Source organism: Aquarana catesbeiana, linkage group LG03 (genome assembly GCF_042186555.1).
Source record: "Aquarana catesbeiana isolate 2022-GZ linkage group LG03, ASM4218655v1, whole genome shotgun sequence".
NCBI classification, from domain to species: Eukaryota; Metazoa; Chordata; class Amphibia; order Anura; family Ranidae; genus Aquarana; species Aquarana catesbeiana.
Window position 1 is genome coordinate 264,753,906 of NC_133326.1, and position 24,994 is coordinate 264,778,899.

General features: G+C 43.9%; 1 protein-coding gene across 1 annotated transcript in view; it reads right to left on the bottom strand.

Moving 5' to 3' along the window:
• TRHDE (thyrotropin releasing hormone degrading enzyme) overlaps nucleotides 1-24,994 on the bottom strand; it is a 1,580,966-nt gene that overhangs the window by 680,950 nt on the left and 875,022 nt on the right. The window lies entirely within an intron of this gene.

Below are 24,994 nucleotides of genomic sequence, written 5' to 3' on the forward strand. Positions count from 1 at the left end.
TTGTGACAATTTCCACCATGTCTTCCTCCTCCTGCTCTGCTTGGCTTGGGTGGATTTCCCCTTCTTCCAGAGGTGGGGCGGTCTGTGGTCTCCTCGGATGAGGGGTATCCTCCGAGTCTTTTATCCCCTATGTAAAAACAAATAGGTATACTTAGCCCACAGATATTTGATGGCAGAACTATAAATATGAAACATTGCTTGGAAGTGGGGTACAATTGTCTATTTTGGCTGAGTTCCAAGATGTTGAAATTTTATTGTCCTTTGTCAAGCTTGAATACTTACCTGTTTTGTACAAGCTTCACAGATGGAGACACCCCTATAGTATACACTGGAGCACCTGTGTGGGGCCCCCTAATAAAAAGGGTGTTCTTGTGTCCCACACTAGTGCTCCAGAGTCCAGATGTGAAAACTGCTGCTGAGTGTCCTCTCCTTACACAGAATCTAGTTTGCATTTCATTCTAGTTACAAACCCATCTACACAAGCAAATTATTTTCAGACAAGTAGGCCATAAAAAATGTTTTAAAATGCATATGGCCAAAACAATGGTGTGTTCGAACGAACAATGTTTCATATGAACGAATAATGTGCCCATGAACATGAAAGTTGCCATTTTAAACTGTACAACAGTAAAGAAAAGCACATGGAGCAGCACGAACGTAATAAACATAAAGAATAGGAACACAGCACAACTACTTACTTTTTTGTAGCACTCTCCGGATCCTTCTGTACTGCTTGTGCTCCCTTAATTTGAGGTCCGACCACCGCTTCCTGAGCTGATCTTTCGATCGTCGTACCCCGAAATTCCGGTGCAGACTTTTGACCACTTTCGCCATGATCTTGGCCTTTCTGACATTGGGGTTGGGGTAAGGTCCATACTTCCCGTCATAGTCAGCCTTCTTCAGGATATCCACCATCTCCAACATCTCCCCAAAGGACATATTCGATGCCTTAAATCGTCTCCTTCTGGATCGGGGCGTTTCTGGCTCCGGGCTTTCCTCCTCATTGCTGTAATTATCTGACACCTGCTGTGCCTCCGCCATGTGCTCTTCCCCCACTGTGCCGAACGAGAAGGGGCGGGGAATAGACTAGAAAGAACGTCAGGGGCGGGCGGAGTTTCATGCATGCGCAGTGTCTATAAAGCGTAACACGCGTGCTTAGTACGTACGATCTGTGAGCAGAGGAAGGAGTAATGGAGGCACCGATTGTGATAGCGAAGGTAAGATTTAACATTGGGCCTATACTGCTTCTAGATTGAGGCCTGTATTTGCACAAGTTTAGAAGACTTTAGGCTGACATTAGGGGTTGTCTTGTGTTGTGTCTTGCAGTAAAAATGGATATCTTGAAGGATCAGGACTTTATGTCGATCTTCATTGATATGTTCAGGGAGCTGCCCTATCTGTGGCAGATAAACCACCCTGAATATAAGAACCAAACAAAGAGGAAGACAGCGCTGGATGAGTTGATGCAATTTGTGAAGTCGGTGAGCCCCACGGCAGACATCATCTATTTGAAGATCCTAATTGGTGGCCTGAGGAGTACATATCTAAGGGAACATAAGAAGGTTCAGGATTCCCAGAGATCAGGAGCTGCAGATGACATTTATGTCCCCAGGCTATGGTACTATGACAGGCTGCATTTTCTGGCAGGTCAGACTGAACCCAGGCCAGCACTCTCCACTCTTCCTTCCATGCTTCCTTCCACCTCAGCTGAGGCTTCTGACGCCCAACCTGGGCCTTCCAGGCAGCAACATGTGGAGGAGCCCAGCTTGAGCCAGGTATAGCATTCTTCTAAATATTTCTGGTTGTCCAATCAATGATGTTAAATAGATGTTAGTTAGGAGTACTAATTTATGATTGTGATTGATGATGCAAAAACTAAAACCATGTCCCTTTTTCATACACAGGAAGTCTCAGCCAGGAGGTGGCCGGGCCAAGCAGGCTGCCCGATACCCAGGTCCCTACCCTACACCTTCAAAGAAAAAGTGGCAGGAAGAGGAGTAACCTGGAGGAGGCTGCCATAGGCCTCTTTTGGAAGGCTACTGAGGCCCTCAAAACACTCCACAGTGTGGAGGAGGACTTTGCTGGCATAACTGCATGCAAAATGATGCAGATGGAGGAGGGCCAACGACTCCTATATGAGTTTTTAATTTTGGAAGCTCTAAATAAGGGGTTGAGGGGCCAACTCACATGTGCAACCCACATTTGTCACCTCACCCATGGTCCTCCTCCTCCTCCTCCAGGTCCTACTCCTCCTCCAGGTCCTACTCCTCCTCCTCCTCCAGGTCCTACTCCTCCTCCTGCCACATCTCCAACACCAGAGCCACAGCCGGGAAGGAAGCGTGGAAGGAAGACCAGAGAGTGATGACCTGGGTTCAGTCTGGTCTGGCAAAATATGCAGGCTCTTATAGTACCACAGCCTGGGGACATAGATGTCATCTGCTGCTTTCCGGATCTCTGGGACTTCTGGACCAGACTGCACTCCCTTAGATATGGACTCCTCAGGCCACCAATTTTGCCGTAAAATAATTGATGTCTGCCCTGGGGGTCAAAGGCTTCGCCAATTTCTGCTGTTTCTCCAGCATTGCCTCCCCCTTTGTTTGGTTCTGAGCCCTTAATAAAGGAATTTTTGTTTCAATTATACTCGCTTATGTGTGTTTCCTTTCAAAAAGGACAGTTTGTTTGTGAGGATTCAGGTATATTTCAAAAATACAATGTGAAATTAAAAAGGGACACCAACACCAAACAATCTCCTTGAGATTAAATAATACAAGATAATAATGGTGTTATGGTAACTTGACACACAAAAATATTCTAGAGTAAAACAAAAAAAACAAAAAATAACATCAGCCTTGAAACAAATACAAACCCAACAAAAAAAATAAAAAAAAAATCAGCCTTGAAAAAAATATCTCGGAATTTCTTCTGAGCATGCGTGGCACTTTGTGCGTCGGAATTGTCCACACACGGTCGGAATTGACGCAATCGGATTTTGTTGTCGGAAAATTTTATAGCCTGCTCTCAAACTTTGTGTGTCGGAAAATCCGATGGAAAAAGTTCGATGGAGCCCACACACGGTTGGATTTTCCAACAACACGCTCCAATCGCACATTTTCCGTCGGAAAATCCAACCGTGTGTACGGGGCATAAGTCCTCACAGTTACTCTTGGTGGGCGCTGGAACGGGCCCTGCTGTGAAATATTATATCAAGAATTGTAATTACATGCACCTGTTGAACAGGGGCAGAAAAATTGGGCCTTTGGTGGTGGTGGTGGTGTTGCCACAACACTGTAAGCCCTAACAGTTACTCTTGGTGGGTGTAGGAATGGGCCCTGCTGTGAAATATTAGATCAAGAATTGTAATTACATGTCCCTGTTGAACAGGGGTAGAAAAATTGGGTCTTAGGCACTGGTGCCACAACACTGCAACCCCTCACAGATACTCTAGTTGGAGTGCAGCAATGAGCCCTGCAAAGTATTGCATCAAAAATTGTAATTACACGCCCCTGTTAAACAGGGGCAGAAAAATTGCCACAACACTGCAACCCCTCACAGATGCTATAGTTGGAGCGCAGGAATGAGCCCTGCTGCAAAGTATTGCATCAAAAATTGTAATTACACGCCCCTGTTAAACAGGGGCTAAAAAATTGGGCCTTGGGCACTGGTGCTGGTGCCACAACACTGCAACCCCTCACAGATACTATAGTTGGAGCGCAGGAATGAGCCCTGCACCAAAGTATAGCATCAAAAATTGTAATTTGTAATTAATTAGTTACATAGTTACATAGTAGGTGAGGTTGAAAAAAGACACAAGTCCATCAAGTCCAACCTATGTGTCTGATTATGTGTCAGTATTTCATTACATATCCCTGTATGTTGTGGTCATTCAGGTGATTATCTAATAGTTTCTTGAAGCTATCAATGCTCCCCGCTGAGACCACCGCCTGTGGAAGGGAATTCCACATCCTTGCCGCTCTTACAGTAAAGAACCCTCTACGTAGTTTAAGGTTAAACCTCTTTTCTTCTAATTGTAATGAGTGGCCATGAGTCTTATTAAACTCTCTTCTGCGAAAAAGTTTTATCCCTATTGTGGGGTCACCAGTACAGTATTTGTAAATTGAAATCATATCCCCTCTCAAGCGTCTCTTCTCCAGAGAGAATAAGTTCAGAGCTCGCAACCTTTTCTCATAACTAAGATCCTCCAGACCCTTTATTAGCTTTGTTGCCCTTTCTTGTACTCGCTCCATTTCCAGTACATCCCTCCTGAGGACTGGTGCCCAGAACTGGACAGCATACTCCAGGTGCGGCCGGACCAGAGTCTTGTAGAGCGGGAGAATTATCGTTTTATCTTTGGAGTTGATCCCCCTTTTAATGCATGCCAATATTCTGTTTGTTTTATTAGCAGCAGCTTGGCATTGCATGCCATTGCTGAGCCTATCATCTACTAGGACCCCCAGGTCCTTTTCCATCCTAGATTCCCCCAGAGGTTCTCCCCCCAGTGTATAGATTGCATTCATATTTTTGCCACCCAAATGCATTATTTTACATTTTTCTACATTGAACCTCATTTGCCATGTAGTCGCCCACCCCATTAATTTGTTCAGGTCTTTTTGCAAGATTTCCACATCCTGCGGAGAAGTTATTGCCCTGCTTAGCTTAGTATCGTCTGCAAATACAGAGATTGAACTGTTTATCCCATCCTCCAGATCGTTTATGAACAAATTAAATAGGATTGGTCCCAGCACAGAACCCTGGGGAACCCCACTACCCACCCCTGACCATTCTGAGTACTCCCCATTTATCACCACCCTCTGAACACGCCCTTGTAGCCAGTTTTCAATCCATGTACTCACCCTATGGTCCATGCCAACGCACCTTATTTTGTACAGTAAAAGTTTATGGGGAACTGTGTCAAATGCTTTTGCAAAATCCAGATACACCACGTCTACGGGCCTTCCTTTATCTAGATGGCAACTCACCTCCTCATAGAAGGTTAATAGATTGGTTTGGCAAGAACGATTCTTCATGAATCCATGCTGATTACTGCTAATGATATCATTCTTATTACTAAAATCTTGTATATAGTCCCTTATCATCCCCTCCAAGAGTTTACATACTATTGATGTTAGGCTAACTGGTCTGTAATTCCCAGGGATGTTTTTTGGGCCCTTTTTAAATATTGGTGCTACATTGGCTTTTCTCCAATCAGCTGGTACCATTCCAGTCAATAGACTGTCTGTAAAAATTAGGAACAACGGTCTGGCAATCACCTGACTGAGTTCCCTAAGTACCCTCGGATGCAAGCCATCTGGTCCCGGTGATTTATTAATGTTAAGTTTCTCAAGTCTAATTTTAATTCCGTCCTCTGTTAACCATGTAGGTGCTTCCTGTGTTGTGTCATGAGGATAAACACTGCAGTTTTGGTTACTGAAGCCCCCCGATTCACTCGTGAATACTGAGGAGAAGAATAAATTCAATACCTTTGCCATCTCCCCATCCTTTGTAACCAGATGTCCTTCCTCATTCTTTATGGGGCCAATATGGTCTGTCCTCCCTTTTTTACTGTTTACATACTTAACCACTTGACGACCGCCTCACGCCGATGTACGTCGGCAAAGTGGCACGGACAGGCAAAATCACGTACATGTACGTGATTTGCCTTCCGCGGGTGGGGGGTCCAATCGGACCCCCCCCGGTGCCCGAGGCGGTCGTCTTTTGTCCAGCGGCGATCCGTGATGAGGGGGAGACCATCCGTTCGTGGCCCCCCCCTCGCGATCGCCGCCGGCCAATGAGAACACTCCTTTGCTGCTGTATGCTAAACAGCAGCAAAGGAAGTGATGTCATCTCCCCTCGGGTCGGTATTTTCCGTTCCGGCCCGAGGAGAGAAGACATCTATGTGAGTGCACAACACACACACACACAGTAGAACATGCCAGGCACACAAAACACCCCGATCCCCCCCCCCGATCGCCCCCCGATCCCCCCCCAATCACCCCCCCCCCGTCACAAACTGACACCAGCAGTTTTTTTTTTTTTTTCTGATTACTGCATAGTGTCAGTTTGTGACAGTTACAGTGTTGGGACAGTGAGTATTACCCCCTTTAGGTCTAGGGTACCCCCCTAACCCCCCCTAATAAAGTTTTAACCCCTTGATCACCCCCTGTCACCAGTGTCACTAAGCGATCATTTTTCTGATCGCTGTATTAGTGTCGCTGGTGACGCTAGTTAGTGAGGTAAATATTTAGGTTCGCCGTCAGCGTTTTATAGCGTCAGGGACCCCCATATACTACCTAATAAATGTTTTAACCCCTTGATTGCCCCCTAGTTAACCCTTTCACCACTGATCACCGTATAACCGTTACGGATGACGCTGGTTAGTTCGTTTATGTTTTATAGTGTCAGGGCACCCGCCGTTTATTACCGAATAAAGGTTTAGCCCCCTGATCGCCCGGCGGTGATATGCGTCGCCCCAGGCAGCGTCAGATTAGCGCCAGTACCGCTAACACCCACGCATGCAGCATACGCCTCCCTTAGTGGTATAGTATCTGTACGGATCAATATCTGATCCGATCAGATCTATACTAGCGTCCCCAGCAGTTTAGGGTTCCCAAAAACGCAGTGTTAGCGGGATCAGCCCAGATACCTGCTAGCACCTGCGTTTTGTGCCTCCGCCCAGCCCACCCAAGTGCAGTATCGATCGATCACTGTCACTTACAAAACACTAAACGCATAACTGCAGCGTTCGCAGAGTCAGGCCTGATCCCTGCGATCGCTAACAGTTTTTTTGGTAGCATTTTGGTGAACTGGCAAGCACCAGCCCCAGGCGTCAGGTTAGCGCCAGTACCGCTAACACCCACGCACGCAGCATACGCCTCCCTTAGTGGTATAGTATCTGAACGGATCAATATCTGATCCGATCAGATCTATACTAGCGTCCCCAGCAGTTTAGGGTTCCCAAAAACGCAGTGTTAGCGGAATCAGCCCAGATACCTGCTAGCACCTGCGTTTTGCCCCTCCGCCCGGCCCAGCCCAGCCCACCCAAGTGCAGTATCGATCGATCACTGACACTTACAAAACACTAAACGCATAACTGCAGCGTTCGCAGAGTCAGGCCTGATCCCTGCGATCGCTAACAGTTTTTTTTGTAGCGTTTTGGTGAACTGGCAAGCACCAGCCCCAGGCAGCGTCAGATTAGCGCCAGTACCGCTAACACCCACGCACGCACCGTACACCTCCCTTAGTGGTATAGTATCTGATCACATCAATATCTGATCCGATCAGATCTATACTAGCGTCACCAGCAGTTTAGGGTTCCCAAAAACGCAGTGTTAGCGGGATCAGCCCAGATACCTGCTAGCACCTGCGTTTTGCCCCTCCGCCCGGCCCGGCACAGCCCACCCAAGTGCAGTATCGATCGATCACTGACACTTACAAAACACTAAACGCATAACTGCAGCGTTCGCAGAGTCAGGCCTGATCCCTGCGATCGCTAACGTTTTTTGGTAGCGTTTTGGTGAACTGGCAAGCGCCAGCGGCCTAGTACACCCCGGTCGTAGTCAAACCAGCACTGCAGTAACACGTGGTGACGTGGCGAGTCCCATAAGTGCAGTTGAAGCTGGTGAGGTGGCAAGCACAAGTAGTGTCCCGCTGCCACCAAAAAGACAAACACAGGCCCGTCGTGCCCATAATGCCCTTCCTGCTGCATTCGCCAATCCTAATTGGGAACCCACCGCTTCTGCAGCGCCCGTACTTCCCCCATTCACATCCCCAACCAAATGCAGTCGGCTGCATGAGAGGCATTTTTATGTCCTCCCGAGTACCCCTACCCAACGAACCCCCCAAAAAAGATGTTGTGTCTGCAGTAAGAGCGCGGATATAGGCGTGACACCCGCTATTATTGTCCCTCCTGTCCTGACAATCCTGGTCTTGCATTGGTGAATGTTTTGAACGCTACCATTCACTAGTTGAGTATTAGCGTAGGGTACAGCATTGCACAGACTAGGCACACTTTCACAGGGTCTCCCAAGATGCCATCGCATTTTGAGAGACCCGAACCTGGAACCGGTTACCGTTATAAAAGTTAGTTACAAAAAAAGTGTAAAAAAAAAAAAAAATATGAAATAAAAAAAAATAGTTGTTGTTTTATTGTTCTCTCTCTCTCTATTGTTCTGCTCTTTTTTACTGTATTCTATTCTGCAATGTTTTATTGTTATTGTTATTGTTATTGTTATTATGTTTTATCATGTTTGTTTTTCAGGTGTGTAATTATTTACACTTTACTGTGCTTTATTGTTAACCATTGTTAACCATTTTTTTGTCTTCAGGTACGCCATTCACGACTTTGAGTGGTTATACCAGAATGATGCCTGCAGGTTTAGGTATCATCTTGGTATCATTCTTTTCAGCCAGCGGTCGGCTTTCATGTAAAAGCAATCCTAGCAGCTAATTAGCCTCTAGACTGCTTTTACAAGCCGTGGGAGGGAATGCCCCCCCCCCACCGTCTTCCGTGTTTTTCTCTGGCTCTCCTGTCTCAACAGGGAACCTGAGAATGCAGCCGGTGATTCAGCCAGCTGACCATAGAGCTGATCAGAGACCAGAGTGGCTCCAAACATCTCTATGGCCTAAGAAACCGGAAGCTACGAGTATTTCATGACTTAGATTTCGCCGGATGTAAATAGCGCCATTGGGAAATTGGGGAAGCATTTTATCACACCGATCTTGGTGTGGTCAGATGCTTTGAGGGCAGAGGAGAGATCTAGGGTCTAATAGACCACAATTTTTTCAAAAAAGAGTACCTGTCACTACCTATTGCTATCATAGGGGATATTTACATTCCCCGAGATAACAATAAAAATGATTAAAAAAAAAAATATGAAAGGAACAGTTTAAAAGTAAGATTAAAAAAGCAAAAAAATAATAAAGAAAAAAAAAAAAAAAAAAAAAAAACACCCCTGTCGCCCCCTGCTCTCGCGCTAAGGCGAACGCAAGCGGCGGTCTGTCGTCAAACATAAACAGCAATTGCACCATGCATGTGAGGTATCACCGCGAAGGCTAGATCGAGTGCAGTAATTTTTCCAGTAGACCTCCTCTGTAAATCTAAAGTGGTAACCTGTAAAGGCTTTTGAAGGCTTTTAAACATGTATTTATTTTGTTGCCACTGCACGTTTGTGCGCAATTTTAAAGCATGTCATGTTTGGTATCCATGTACTCGGCCTAAGATCATCTTTTTTATTTCATCAAACATTTGGGCAATATAGCGTGTTTTAGTGCATTAAAATTAAAAAAAGTGTGTTTTTTCCCCAAAAAATGCGTTTGAAAAATCGCTGCGCAATTACTGTGTGAAAAAAAAAAATGAAACACCCACCATTTTAATCTGTAGGGCATTTGCTTTAAAAAAATATATAATGTTTGGGGGTTCAAAGTAATTTTTTTGCAAAAAAAAAAACTTTTTCATGTAAACAATAAGTGTCAGAAAGGGCTTTGTCTTCAAGTGGTTAGAAGAGTGGGTGATGTGTGACATAAGCTTCTAAATGTTGTGCATAAAATGCCAGGACAGTTCAAAACCCCCCCAAATGACCCCATTTTGGAAAGTAGACACCCCAAGCTATTTGCTGAGAGGCATGTCGAGTCCATGGAATATTTTATATTGCGACACAAGTTGCGGGAAAGAGACAAATTTTTTTTTTTTTTTTTTTTTTTTGCACAAAGTTGTCACTAAATGATATATTGCTCAAACATGCCATGGAAATATGTGAAATTACACCCCAAAATACATTCTGCTGCTTCTCCTGAGTACGGGGATACCACATGTGTGAGACTTTTTGGGAGCCTAGCCGCGTACGGGACCCCGAAAACCAAGCACCGCCTTCAGGCTTTCTAAGGGCGTGAATTTTTGATTTCACTCTTCACTGCCTATCACAGTTTCGGAGGCCATGGAATGCCCAGGTGGCACAAAACCCCCCCAAATGACCCCATTTTGGAAAGTAGACACCCCAAGCTATTTGCTGAGAGGTATAGTGAGTATTTTGCAGACCTCACTTTTTGTCACAAAGTTTTGAAAATTGAAAAAAGAAAAAAAAAAATGTTTTTTCTTGTCTTTCTTCATTTTCAAAAACAAATGAGAGCTGCAAAATACTCACCATGCCTTTCAGCAAATAGCTTGGGGTGTCTACTTTCCAAAATGGGGTCATTTGGGGGGGTTTTGTGCCACCTGGGCATTCCATGGCCTCCGAAACTGTGATAGGCAGTAAAGAGTGAAATCAAAAATTTTCACCCTTAGAAATCCTGAAGGCAGTGATTGGTTTTCGGGGTCCAGTACGCGGCTAGGCTCCCAAAAAGTCCCACACATGTGGTATCCCCATACTCAGGAGAAGCAGCTAAATGTATTTTGGGGTGCAATTCCACATATGCCCATGGCCTGTGTGAGCAATATATCATTTAGTGACAACTTTATGAAAAAAAAAAAAAAAAAAAAGTGTCACTTTCCCGCAACTTGTGTCAAAATATAAAATATTCCATGGACTCAATATGCCTCTCAGCAAATAGCTTGGGGTGTCTACTTTCCAAAATGGGGTCATTTTGGGGGGTTTTGTGCCACCTGGGCATTCCATGGCCTCCGAAACTGTGATAGGCAGTGAAGAGTGAAAGCAAAAATTTACACCCTTAGAAATCCTGAAGGCGGTGATTGGTTTTCGGGGCCCCGTACGCGGCTAGGCTCCCAAAAAGTCCCACACATGTGGTATCCCCATACTCAGGAGAAGCAGCTAAATGTATTTTGGGGTGCAATTCCACATAGGCCCATGGCCTGTGTGAGCAATATATCATTTAGTGACGACTTTTTGTAAATATATTTTTTTTTTTTTGTCATTTTTCAATCACTTGGGACAAAAAAAATAAATATTCAATGGGTTCAACATGCCTCTCAGCAATTTCCTTGGGGTGTCTACTTTCCAAAATGGGGTCATTTGGGGGGGTTTTGTACTGCCCTGCCATCTTAGCACCTCAAGAAATGACATAGGCAGTCATAAACTAAAAGCTGTGTAAATTCCAGAAAATGTACCCTAGTTTGTAGACGCTATAACTTTTGCGCAAACCAATAAATATACGCTTATTGACATTTTTTTTACCAAAGACATGTGGCCGAATACATTTTGGCCTAAATGTATGACTAAAATTGAGTTTATTGGATTTTTTTTATAACAAAAAGTAGAAAATATCATTTTTTTTCAAAATTTTCGGTCTTTTTCCGTTTATAGCGCAAAAAATAAAAACCGCAGAGGTGATCAAATACCATCAAAAGAAAGCTCTATTTGTGGGAAGAAAAGGACGCAAATTTCGTTTGGGTACAGCATTGCATGACCGCGCAATTAGCAGTTAAAGCGACGCAGTGCCAAATTGGAAAAAGACCTCTGGTCCTTAGGCAGCATAATGGTCCGGGGCTCAAGTGGTTAAAGAATTTCTTGGGATTTTTTTTGCTCTCCTCCGCTATGTGACTTTCATGTTCTATCTTAGCCGTCCTAATTGCACCCTTACATTTCTTATTGCATTCTTTATAAAGTCTGAATGCTGAGGATGATCCCTCAACCTTGTATTTTTTGAAGGCCTTCTCCTTTGCTTTTATATGCATTTTTACATTGGAGTTAAGCCATCCAGGATTTTGTTCGCTCTTTTAAATTTATTACCCAATGGGATACATTGGCTAATGCCCTTATTTAATATGCTCTTAAAGCAAACCCATCTCTCCTCCGTATTCTTTGTTCCTAATATTTTATCCCAATTTATGCCTTTTAGCAAGGTTTGTAGTTTAGGGAAGTTGGCTCTTTTGAAATTCAGTGTCTTTGTGTTCCCTTCATGTTTCCTATTTGTGTGATGTTACTGCCTTCCTCTAGCTGGGTACCATCATCGGAGCCTTCAAAACCGCTGGGCATCCTCCTGGAGCATGTACCCAACACAGTGGTCAAACAGTTCAGGGGACTCCTCAGGAGGACATGGTGGGGCTAGGAAAGGAGTGACTGATGCCATTGAGCCGAGGGAAGAGGCCGCATTGGCAGCTGCTTTGCCAGACAAAGTACCCTGAGCCAGGGTGAGAGAGGATGCGGAGGATGAGGACGGCTTGGTCATCTACTCTACCAAGTCTTCCACATGTTGCGGCTCAACACAGCCAGCTGCTGAAAAAAAGGACAAGCGTGTCTCATGGCCACGTCCTGATGAGGATGCACCATCTCCACGACCAGCACTGTTGCCTCTAGACACAGAGCCTGCTTGCCCTCTTTTATTTGCTTGTGACTGTCTGCCTCTCTTTGTTGGCCTTCCAGACATACTAATGGCCTGCAGTGAGATGTAGCTGCACAAAGCTGGGATGTATATATATATATATATATATATACTGATACCGCAGCTAGCAGAATCAACTGCCTGCCTGTGGTACTAATAGGTTCAGAAGAACACAACCAATTTTCTTCAGGTAGCTTTAGGTGCACACTGTGCAGAGGACACAGTGCACTAACTGTAAATACTGTAGCTGCCTGCCTGTGGTATTAATAGGAGCAGAACAACAGCAATTGTCTTCAGGTAGCTTTAGGTGCACACTGTGCATTAGACGCAGTACACTAACTGTAAATACTGCAGCTGCCTGCCTGTGGTACTAAAAGGTTTAGAAGAGCACCACCAATTTTCTTCAGGTAGCTTTAGGTGCACACTGTGCAGAGGACACAGTACACTAACTGTAAATACTGCAGCTGCCTGCCTGTGGTACTAATAGGATCAGAAGAACACTACCAATTTTCTTTGGGTAGCTTTAGCTGCACACTGTGCAGAGGACACAGTACACTAACTGTAAATACTGTAGCTGCCTGCCTGTGGTATTAATAGGAGCAGAACAACAGCAATTGTCTTCAGGTAGCTTTAGGTGCACACTTTGCAGAGGACACAGTACACTAACTGTAAATACTGTAGCTGCCCGCCTGTGGTATTAATAGGAGCAGAACAACAGCAATTGTCTTCAGGTAGTTTTAGGTGCACACTGTGCAGAGGACACAGTAAACTAACTGTAAATACTGTAGCTGCCTGCCTGTGGTATTAATAGCATCAGAACAACAGCAATTGTCTTCAGGGAGCTTTAGGTGCACACTGTGCAGAGGACGCAGTACACTAACTGTAAATACTGCAGCTGCCTGCCTGTGGTACTAATAGGATCAGAAGAACACCACCAATTTTCTTCAGGTAGCTTTAGGTGCACACTGTGCAGAGGACACAGTACACTAACTGTAAATACTGTAGCTGCCTGCCTGTGGTATTAATAGGAGCAGAACAACAGCAATTGTCTTCAGGTAGCTTTAGGTGCACACTGTGCAGAGGATGCACTACACTAACTTGTAAATACTACAGCTGCCTGCGGTACTAATAGAATCAGAAGAACACCAGCAATTTTCTTCAGGTAGCTGTAAATACTGTAAAAACACCTAGGTGTTGTGTGTATATATATATATATATATACATATATATATATATATATATATATATATATATATATATATATATATATATACACACAACACCTAGGATGCATAAATACAGTACACTGTAGGTGCAGCTTATCAATCAGCTTAAGTGATTCGCCTGCCTACTTTCTAATCAAATGATACTGTCTCTCTCTTTCTCTATCTCTCTCTATTCTCTATCTCTCTCTCAACGCCGGAACACACTACATAGAGCAGACGTGCAGGTGGCCTTATATAGTGTGGTGCATGCACTAAACCCCCTGAGCCATAATTGGCCAAAGCCACCCTGGCTTTGGCCAATTACGGCTCTCTGTACAGACAGCGCTGTGATTGGCCAAGCATGCGGGTCATAGTGCATGCTTGGCCAATCATCAGCCAGCAATGCACTGTGATGCCGCAGTGAATTATGGGCCGTGACGCGACACTCGAATTTGGCGCGAACGGCCCATATCGTTTGCAATTCGACGAACGGTCGAACATGGGTTCGACTCAAACTCAAAGCTCATCCCTAGTAGTGAGGTACCCTCGAGTAGGTGTCTCCAAGTCTCCAGGATGGATTTCACTGCTAGCAACTCCTTTTCTCCTATTGGGTAATTGATCTCAGCAGGAGTAAGGTATTGGGAATGGTAGGCCACAGGGTGAAGCGGTCCATCAATGGACAATCTTTGGGATAGGATAGCCCCTAGGGCCAGATGGGAGGCATCTACCTCCAGGATGTATTGTAGGTTAGGGTCTGGTAAGCTTTAGATGGGTGCAGTGGCAAACCGACATTTCAGGGTATTGAAGGCCTTCTGAGCTAGTGTATTCTATGCATAGTTGGTGTGAATACTGGTTAGTTGGGTTAATGGTTTTACAACTAAGGAAAATTTTTTTATGAATTTATGATAAAAATTTGCGAATCCTAGGAATCTTTGAAGTGCCTTCCTATTCAGGGGTCTGGCCCATTTTTGGATACATTCTATTTTACCAGGATCCATCTGTATGCCTTTCTCGGAAATTATGTAACCCAAGAATGTGAAGGAGTTGGATTTGAAAATGCACTTCTCTAATTTGACATATAAATTATGTGTGTGCAGCCTAGAGAGAACCCATCTGACATCCTTGCGATGGTCTACGATGTTGTCAGAGTATATAAGTATGTCTAGATATACTACTAGACAAACTTCGAAAAGGTCTCTGAAAATGTAGTTCACGAGGAACTGGAAAGTGGCAGGTGTGTTGCAGAAGCCAAAGGGCATAACCAGGTACTCATAAAGACCGTAACGGGTGCGGAAAGCGGTCTTTCATTCATCGCCCTGACGGATTCTGACCAGATTATACGCGCCCTTCAAATCAAGTTTGGTAAACAACTTCGCCGTTTGCAGACATTCCAATAATTCTGGGATGGGAGGAAGGGGGTATCTATTTTTCACAGTGATGTTGTTCAGTTCTCTATACTATTCTATTCTCTATACTTAAAAAACATGCCTGCTGCTGCGGGTGAGGTGGACGGTCTTATGAAACCTTTCTTCAAATTTTCTTCTATATTAGATGGGACAATTCACTCTGTGATAATGAATATATATGTCCAAAAGGAATTTTGCTGCATGGGAGTAACTCGATAGGACAATCATATGGTCTATGTGGGGGTAAAAGCTCTGCATTCTTTTTGCTGAAGACATCAGCAAAATCTTGGTATGCCCTAGGTACCAGGTTGACTTTCGCTGGGGGCAGTGATTCCACCTGAGATAAAGAAGTCTCTTTGTAACATGTCTCCTGGCAATATTGAGAGGTAAGGAGCACACTGCTGTCTTCCCAATGTACAGTGGGTTTGTGTGTATGCAGCCAGGGAATACCTAAGATGAGAGGGACATGGGGAGATGATATCACATCTAGGCAGATGTATTCTATATGTGTATTTTCTGTCACCATAAGCAGAGGTTGTGATTGTGTAGTGATGGGATCTGAGGTTAAAGTACGATAGTTCTGTCAATAAGTCTAAGAGAGACAGGTTTGCATTTAGTGGATATAGGAATTTTATTGGTTTTAACAATATGTGAATCTATGAAGTTTCCACACGCTCGTGTCAATCATAGCCTTGAGAGTAATTCGGGTTTGGTCCCACTGCAGAGAGACAAGAATTTTGAAATAGTTAGAGTCTGGTAAGTGGGGGTTTATTAGCCTGCATAGGTGAGCTGACTTACCCGGTCTTTTCTTCCTGAGTATGGGGCAGTCTTCAGCAATGTGATGTGGTGCGCCACAATACATACAGAGCTGAAGGGACCTTCTCCTAGACCTCTCGGCTGGGGAAAGTGGTCCCCTAATTTCAACAATCTCCCTGGGATCCACAGACTCCGTGGTATGGCCAGAGGGAACTGAATAGGAGACCTCTGAGATTCTCTCAGCTTTCCGTTCGCGCATTCTTCTGTCAATGGATATGCTGAGGAGAATAAGAGCATCCAATGTAGTGGGTACTGTAGTGCGTGCTAACTCATCCTTCAGGGTTTCTGATAAGCCTAGCCGGAACTGATTTTTTAGGGTGATCTGGTTCCACTCGGACTGAGTGGCCCACTGTTTAAACTTGGCGATGTAATCTCTGACAGGGTTTTTTCCCTGTCGCAGAGCACGTAAGGCAGACTCAGCAGAGATCTGCTTGCTGGGGTCATCATATAGATCCATGGCAGCCCTGAAGTCACTGAATGAGTTTAGGATTGGATCTTTTTCTTTATGAAAGTGTTTGCCCAGGCTCGGGGTTCCCCTCTAAGGTAGGGAATGGCTGTGCAAACTTTTGTTCTGTTGGCGGCATAAGTTTGTGGTTTCATGTCAAACAACAGTTTACAAACGTTAATGTATTCTCTGTAGTTTCTCCTATCCCCCGAGAAGATGTCTGGTGGGCTTATTTTCGTTTCTGGGGTGTCGGGGTGTGTAACCCAAATAGGGAATTTATCAGTGACATATGATTTGAGAGTCTGGTTCTCAGTTGAGAGGTTTGAGACCATCTGTGAAAGAGCGTCAAGTCTCTGATTGAACGCCCCCAGGTGTGTAACTACCTCTGATGGATCCATTTTATTCCTGTTGGTAGGAGGTTCATGCTATCTGTAATGCTTCAGGCAGTGAACTATGTTGGATTGTGTGAATCACAGCTTCGGAAGTCTATGAATACTATATTCTTAACAGTTAACTTTAACCTTAACAGCTATCAGGTAAGAAGACTCAGATAAGTTTGGAAATACAATTGGTTTTATTTAGAGTGGTAATACACAGCCACGACGGGGAGCTTCAGAGGCAACTTAAGCTTAGTAGCACTACATAGGAAACATAAAGATACTTGCAGTGAGTGGATTCCTGGAGATGGGGTCACCCAGTGGCTTCTTGAGAGATGTACTGGTCTCCTATGTGGAAAGGACCAGGTAAGCTTTTCTTTGGGCAAAGTAAGTAGACTGTGGGTAGGGCAGAGGAGAGTCTCTGACTACTAGAGAGGAAGGGGCTCTGTCCGGCCCAACAAGTGGAAATTGGAGGGGCTCTGTCTGGTCCAAAAGTGAGGTGGAAGACAGGGCTCTATCCGTCCCAAAAGTGAGATGATAGTCGGGGCTCTGACCAACCCAAAAGAGAGATGGTAGTCGGGGCTCTATCCGGCCCAAAAGAGAGGTGATAGTCGGGGCTCTGACCGGCCCAAAAGAGAGATGATAGTCGGGGCTCTGACCTGCCCAATAGAGAGAGATGACAGCAGTCTTCTGTTGGAGATTTTTAGCTGGCATCAGGTTCTTAGCACGAACGTCATGCAAATGGCGTCAGCTGTTTAAGTAAGGACAAGAGGAGGAGCTGGGTGATGTCCTTGTGATGTCATCAATCTGCGACAGAGTTTGTGGAGATATCAAAGCTCCCAGAGAAAGATAAGAATATTGCAGGAGAAATGTCGGAGCCTCCAGTGGAGGGATAAAGGCATTACAGGAGAAATGTCGGAGCCTCCAGTGGAGGGATAAAGACATTACAGGAGAAATGTCGGAGCCTCCAGTGGAGGGATAAAGACATTACAGGAGAGATGTCTGAGCCTCCAGTGAAGGGATAAGGACATTACAGTTATTCCCTTAATGGAATCATTCAATTTAAGGGTACACAAGAAAGGCTCCAAGGTGAAAATAAGATAATCAAGGAGAGGAGACAATCCTAATGGGTGCTGTTGGTAATTGAGAAAGGGTGGGATAGCCATGCCATTTATTCAGACAAAGACAGTGGATGTGGAATAGAAAGAACCCATAAGATTATATCGGATGGATGGCCAATGTGAAGAAGGACCAATTTCATGTAGGCAGGGGTTTGCACAGGCTGGGATTGCATTGGCAACTATCATCTTGGACAAAGTATTCATATTGGATTAAGTATTACACTTCTGCTCAGCACTATCTAACACAACTCTTCTCTACCCCTCCTACGGGTATGTGTCAGCTCAACCACATCTTCCACCTTTAATTGAAACTGGGATCTGCTTGCCAAATTCTGTGTATGTGTCAGCTCAACCACATCTTCCACCTTTAATTGAAACTGGGATCTGCTTGCTAAATTCTGTGTATGTGCTTTTGGTGATCTATGCTGGCTTCAAATTCTTTACCTCTGTCCATATCACTGTGATGTTTATTTTACTTTCTTATTGTCTATACCTAAATTATGAGCTGTTCCTATCTTTATGGCTGTGACCTTTCTGCTCTCTTGCTGTTAGCCATGTGTTCCTCCTATGCAATTCTGACTAATTAATTGGCAATACCCCCACCCAAGCTCAGTATAAATGTAGGCCTTATATAGGGGATGCACAGGCAGGGGTTTGCACAGGCTGGGATTGCATTGGCAATGATCATAGGTTAATGATACCATACCATAATGATTTAGTTTAACTGGGGAGTAATGTGAGTTACTTTGCTCTCCAGATTTATATCTCTAGTCTTCGCTAGCACTGATGATTCCAACTGCCTGCTAATCCAAATCATTGGATGCTATTTCATGCCAGTCTATTGGTAAGTTCGTAATGCAGTGATGTTTGCTTTTGTTAAAGTCTGCAATGAGTTGACTATTAATGGCAACTGTTATTGTTATTTTATCTGGTCCATGTAGGTCTTAGGTGATCTTTTGTATACTACTGGGAAGTTCCTATATAATCCAACCAATTACTGACCTTTGTCCTGAATCATTCTTTTTAGGTATTTGACATTCTGCTATTTGTTTTCTGCCATATTACACAATAGGTTATTGTAAGTATTTATCAGTGGCTTGTATATTTATATTGCACAACAGGAGCCAATAGGAGGGTTGCTCTACATACTATGGAATAACGGTGATTCAGGTGCATTGATTCTGTGGATTGTTTTTTTTGGCTTTGTGAGTACTACGTCATGATAATATTATCATATATATATATATACTACACCATATATCTATGTGGGGGCTTATTTTCATTCTGTCCTCCTCATAGAATGGAGCATCAGATGTTATTGGTCATCTTGAACTAGGGAGTGTCTCCCTGATCTGGCTACCTCTGGGCAGCACACGGCATGCCGCACATGGGAGTGTTTTCTCTGCTGTGAGTGGCACACTCTATATACACTGTCCCCATACTATTTATGGGGTTTACATTGATATATGTGATTTGTCTGCATTGGTTATCCATCCGATTACGTTTTTATACTTTTTTCTTTCCCAGACAGAATCCCTTTGCCTGCAGTCAATGGAAATAAGTCCTGAAGAAGCGATAGCGAAACATTGACCTTTCTTTAACTCATTAATAATAGGGAATCTACTATTTTCATATATACCTGTGGTTAGAAAATAGAGCTCTCATTGGTATCTTGTTTTTACTTTATACATATATTTTTCCATTGTGTAACATTAAATAAACAATTCTTTTTGTAAAACTATATAGTGGTTCACTCAAATGTCCAAAAACAATTTTCTGACACTTTAGATTTCATGATTTCCTTTCCTTAGCTAGTCAGCAGGTCCCTAGGGGTCTTCTCTGTGGGTGTCTGTTCTGTGTTCTTCCCCATTTGTCAGGAACATACTTGTGAGAATGGGTGAAATCTCACTGTGGTTGCAGAGCTTTTCACTAAGTGTCCACCATGCTTGTTGGCCTAGCCATGGTCTCAGAATGTGTTTTTATGAGGGTGTGTTTATGGGAGTTTAGCTGATTTCATTTAGTGCTCTAATTGTGTTTTTTTTTTTTTACATAGTTAGTCTGGTTAAAAAAAGACACAAATCCATCCAGTTACATAGATGGTGAGTTTGAAAAAAGACACAAGTCCATCAAGTCCAACCTGTGTGTGTGCTTTTATGTCAATATTACATTGTATATACCTGTATGTTGTGGTCATTTAGGTGCCTATCTAATAGTTTTTTTTAATTATCTATGCTCCCTGCTGACGCCACATTAAACCGCATTTGCTACATTAAACCTCATTTGCCATGTAGTTGCCCACCCCATTAAATTTAGATCTTCTTGCCACCAGGGGTGCTGCCTTCACCCGCACTGGGAACCGCTGCTTTAAGGGTGTCACTGCCGCCCGATCAAGTGTAATGGACAGGCAGCGCCTGCTGCATAGTTTGCCAAATACCGGAAAATTTAATTGGAGGGAAACTGCACTAGTGCTGAATCACTCTGCTCCTCCCACCTGCCAGCGCTATATAAAGGCATTCCAGAGTAATGCTTCAGCTACTGTTGATCAGGAATGCTTTTCTAGCCGGGCAGGAGGAGTGGAGTGATTCAGCACTAGTGTGCCAGTGTGGTCTCCCTTCTATTTGATTTTCCAGTATTTGGCAAACTATGCAGTGGGCGCTGCCTGTCCACTACACTTGAACTGGTGGCAGTGACACCCTAAAAGAGAGGCAAACAGCCTATGTCTTTTCTGCGTGAGGCCTTCCAGAGAAGGGGAGGCTTCAAAGAAGGCCCTGGACTGGGGGTGCAGAGGAGGCCCTGGACTAGGAGGGGACTAGGAGGGGAGTACACCAGAGGTCCTGGACTGGGGGTGTATAGGAGGCCCTGGATTGGGAGATGCAGAGGAGGCCCTGCATTAGGAGGAGAGTACACTGGAGGCCCTGGACTGGGGGGTGTAGAGGAGGCCCTGGACTTGTGGGGTTGATAAAAGACCTTGATTTGAAGAGCAGGGTGCAGAGGAGGCTCTGAACTTGGGGTGGGCTGTAAAGGAGGCCCTGGACTGAGTGAGGTGTGCAGAGGAGGCCCTGGACTGGGAGAAGCATGCAGAGGAGGCCCTGGACTAGGGGAGGGTGGGTGCAGAGGAGGCCATTGACTAGGAAATGGTGGTTGGTGTGGCAAAGGCCCCTGGATAGGGGGGTACAAGGGAGATACTGGACTAGGTGAGGGGTGCCTGGAGGTCCAAGATTAGGAGAGGGGGTATCTGGAGGCCCTGGATTAGGCCAGCAGGTGTCTGAAGGCCCTGGACTATGAGTGGAGGATCATGGAGGCCCTCTTGACTAAGAAAGAGGGTGCCTGAAGGACCTTCCAGTTTTAGGGAGAAAAAGTCTGGATTTAAAGCCTGGGCTGAGAAAGAGCCTGCCTGGGCTCCGGAGGATGATTTTATAACATAAATGGGGACATTTATCAATTGTCGCAAGTAATGCCAAACAAGAGCACAGAGACAGGTCATGTGATAGATTTATTAAAGAAGTACAGCCAAAGCCTGTTTGGTTGTACTTCTCCTGTTGATAACAGCAGTGCAGATTGTTTTGCACTCCTGTGACTCATGCACTCCTGTGACTCCACTCGCCACGTAGCCAGTTTTCAATCCATGTACTCACCCTTTGGTCTATGCTGACAGACCTTAGTTTGTACAGTAAACGTTTATGGGGAACTGTATCGAACGACAAAATCCAGATACACCATGTCTACGGGCCTTCCTTTATGGCAGCTCACCTACTCATAGACGGTTAATAGATTGGTTTGGCAAGAACGATTCTTCATGAATCAATGCTGATCACTGCTAATGATACTGTTTTCATTACTAAAATCTTGTATATAATCCCTTATCGCCTCCAAGAGCTTGTAATTGACGTTATGCTAACTGGTCTGTAGTTCCCAGGGATATTGTCAGGGCTGGGCTCAGCCCTTCCTTCTCTGAGCTGGCAGCTCAGCTGTCGGCTAATTGCCAGCTCCTATCTCTCCACAGTGACTCACCTGTTGATGTTCCGGTTACAGAACTTTGGCTATGTTTTGACTATGTTGGTTCTATTTACTTTTATTATTAAACAAGTGTGATTTAACTGTACTGCTGTCTTGGTCTGATTCATGGTTTCTGACAGATATATCTTGGTCCTTTTTAAATACTGGTGCTACATTGGCTTTTCTCCAATCAGCCAGTGCCATGCCAGTCAGACTGTTCGTAAAAAAAAATTGGAACAATGGTCTGGCAATTCCTATATGAGTTCCTTAAGGACCCTTGGGTGCATCTGGTCCTGGTGACTTATTAATGTTACGTTTTTCAAGTCTATTGCTAATTCTATCCTCTGTTAGCCACGAGGATGCTTCTTGTGACGTGTCATGAGGATAAACTTTGCAGTCTTGGTTACTGAATCCCCCTGTTTCCCTCGTGAATACTGAGGAGAAGAATACATTCAAAACCTTCGCCATCTCTCCATCCTTTGTAACCAGATTTCCTTCATCATTCTTTATGGGGCCTATATGATCTGACCTCCCTCTCTTGCTATTTATATACTTAAAGAAATTCTTGGGATTTTTTTTTACACTCCTTTGCTATGTGCCTTTTGTGTTCTATCTTAGCCTCCCTGATTGCACCCTTACATTTCTTATTTCATACTTTGTAAAGATGGAATGCTGGTGATGACACCGCCTCAGCCTTGAATTTTTTTTGAAGGCCTTCTCCTTTGCTTTTGTATGCATTTTTACATTGGAGTTAAGCCACCCGGGACTTTTATTAGCTCTTTTAAATTTATTTCCCATTGGGATGCACTGGATAATACCCTTATTTAATATGCTCTTTAAGCACTCCCATTTTTCCTCCATGTTCTTTGTTCCCAGGATTTTATTCTATTTAAAATCTTTTAGCAACCAATAGAAAATATATACAATTCTATGCCCACGGTTGATCCAAAGGAAGGTAAAAAAAAAACAGAAACGCATGATCCAATTTGCTCCAGCAGGGAAAAAAATTTCCTTCCTGATCCCCCAAGAGACAATCGGATGTTCCCTGGATCAACTTTACCTATAAATAATAGTATTCAGTTATAATATGTGTATCTAGGAAATAATTTAGGCCTTTCTTAACCACTTTAAGACCGGGCCTATTTTTCAAACTTGTTGTTTACAAGTTAAAATCATTTTGTGCTAGAGAATTACTTAGAACTCCCAAACATTATATATTTTTTTCTAACACCCTAGAGAATATAATGGCGGTCGTTGCAATACTTTCTGTCACACTATATTTGCTCAGCGGTTTGCAAGCACACTTTTTTTTAAAAAAATACACTTTTTAAATGAAAAAATTAAACATTAGTAAAGTTAGCTCAATTTTTTTTTATATTGTGAAAGATGTTGTTAAACCCAGTAAATTTATACCCAACATGTTACACTTCAAAATTATGCCTGCTCGTGGAATGGCAACAAACTTTTATCCTTAAAAATCTCCATATACGACGTTTAAAAAATTCTACAGGTTGTATGTTTTGAGTTACAGTGAGGTCTAGGGCTAGAATTATTGCTCTCACTCTAACGATTGCAGTGATACCTCACATGTGTGGTTTGAATACCGCTTTCATATGCGGGTGCTACATATGCATTCGCTTCTGCAGGCGAGCTCGGCGGGACGGGGAGCGTTAAAATGTATTATTTTTTATTATTTTACTTTTTTTTTATTTTTAAACTGTTCTTTAAAAAAAATAAGTGTCACTTTTATTTCTATTACAAGGAATGTAAACGCGTAATAGAAAAAAAAGCATGACAGGGCCTCTTAAATGAGATCTGGGGTCAAAAAGACCTCAGATCTCATATTTACACTAAAATGCAATAAAACAAACAAAAAAAGTCCTTTAAAAAAAATGCAAAAAAAAGTCCCTTTAACCTCCCTGACGGTATTCCCGAGTGTGGCTCGGGGTGGATTTTCAGTACCGAAAGCAGTAACCCCGAGCCACACTCGGGATCGCATTGCAGGATCCAGGTACAGTTACTTACCTTGTCCCCAGGATCCTGCCATGTCCTCCCCGCTGTGTGTGCGAGCCGCCCTCCGCTTGATGTATCACAGCGCCGGGCACTGTTCCCTGCAAGCGTTGCGACGCACAGGAACGGAGAACGGCGCCAAATTCAAAAAGTGAAACACACACTATACATACAGTACACTGTGTGGCTTGGGGTGGATTTTCAGTACCAAAAGCGGTAACCCCGAGCCATACTCGGGATCGCATTGCAGGATCCAGGTACAGTTACTTACCTTGTCCCCAGGATCCTGCAATGTCCTCCCCGCTGTGTGTGCGAGCCGTCCTCGGCTTGATGTATCACAGTTCCGGGCTCCGTTCCCTGCGAGCGTTGCGACGCACGGGGACGGAGAATGGCACCAAATTCAAAAAGTGAAACACACACTATACATACAGTACACTGTAATCTTACAGATTACATTACTGTATGAAATAATTTCACATCCCTTTTGTCCCTAGTGCTTTATCCAATGCCTTGCATGCAGTTTTATATTATAAATACTGTTCTTTCTGCCTGGAAACTGGAGAATGTCCATAGCAACCAAAACCGTCCCTTTACATCAAAAGCAGTTTTAGACAGCTAGAAAACAGCGATAACAAATAAGAATCACTTGCAGAACTGAGCGATAGTGATTCATGGAGAAATTCGTCATCAAACACTGAAAGTAAGGACAGTGACAATTCTGCAACTGAGCAAATTTCAGTGTTTTTGATTTGATTGCATTATTGAATATTTATTATTATTATTATTATTATTATTATTATTATTATTATTATATTATTATTATTTGTTATAATTATTTATAGTTATTTATTATATTATAATTTATGATTTCATGTTTCAAACTTTATCATACCCGGGCTGTGTACTAGACTCTTGTTTGGACAGATTTAAGTGTGTTATTCCTAAGAATTACAGGCCTACAATATAAAACACCAAATTTCCATGCAAAACAATTGTACCGCTTTGAGCATCAAAAATCTGAAATAATCATACCACCAGGGAGGTTAAGAGCAAGTGACGTTTTGATGTCGCTTCCACCCTGCAATGGTGTGGAGCCGGATGGGGGGCCATCTTCCCCTCACTCAGATCCATACCACAGAGGGGAGAGGACGTGATCACCTCCGCTGCTGCCAGCGGTTCCAGTAAGTGGCAGAGGGCACCGGAGCGCTGTGGGAGGGGGCCCTCTCCTGTCCCCGATAAAAGTGATCTTGCGGCAAATTCACCGCTGAGACCACTTTTATCTGAAAGTGGACCGCCCATTTAAGAGGATACCTGGGTTATGGCAACTAGCCGTGGTATAATGACGGCG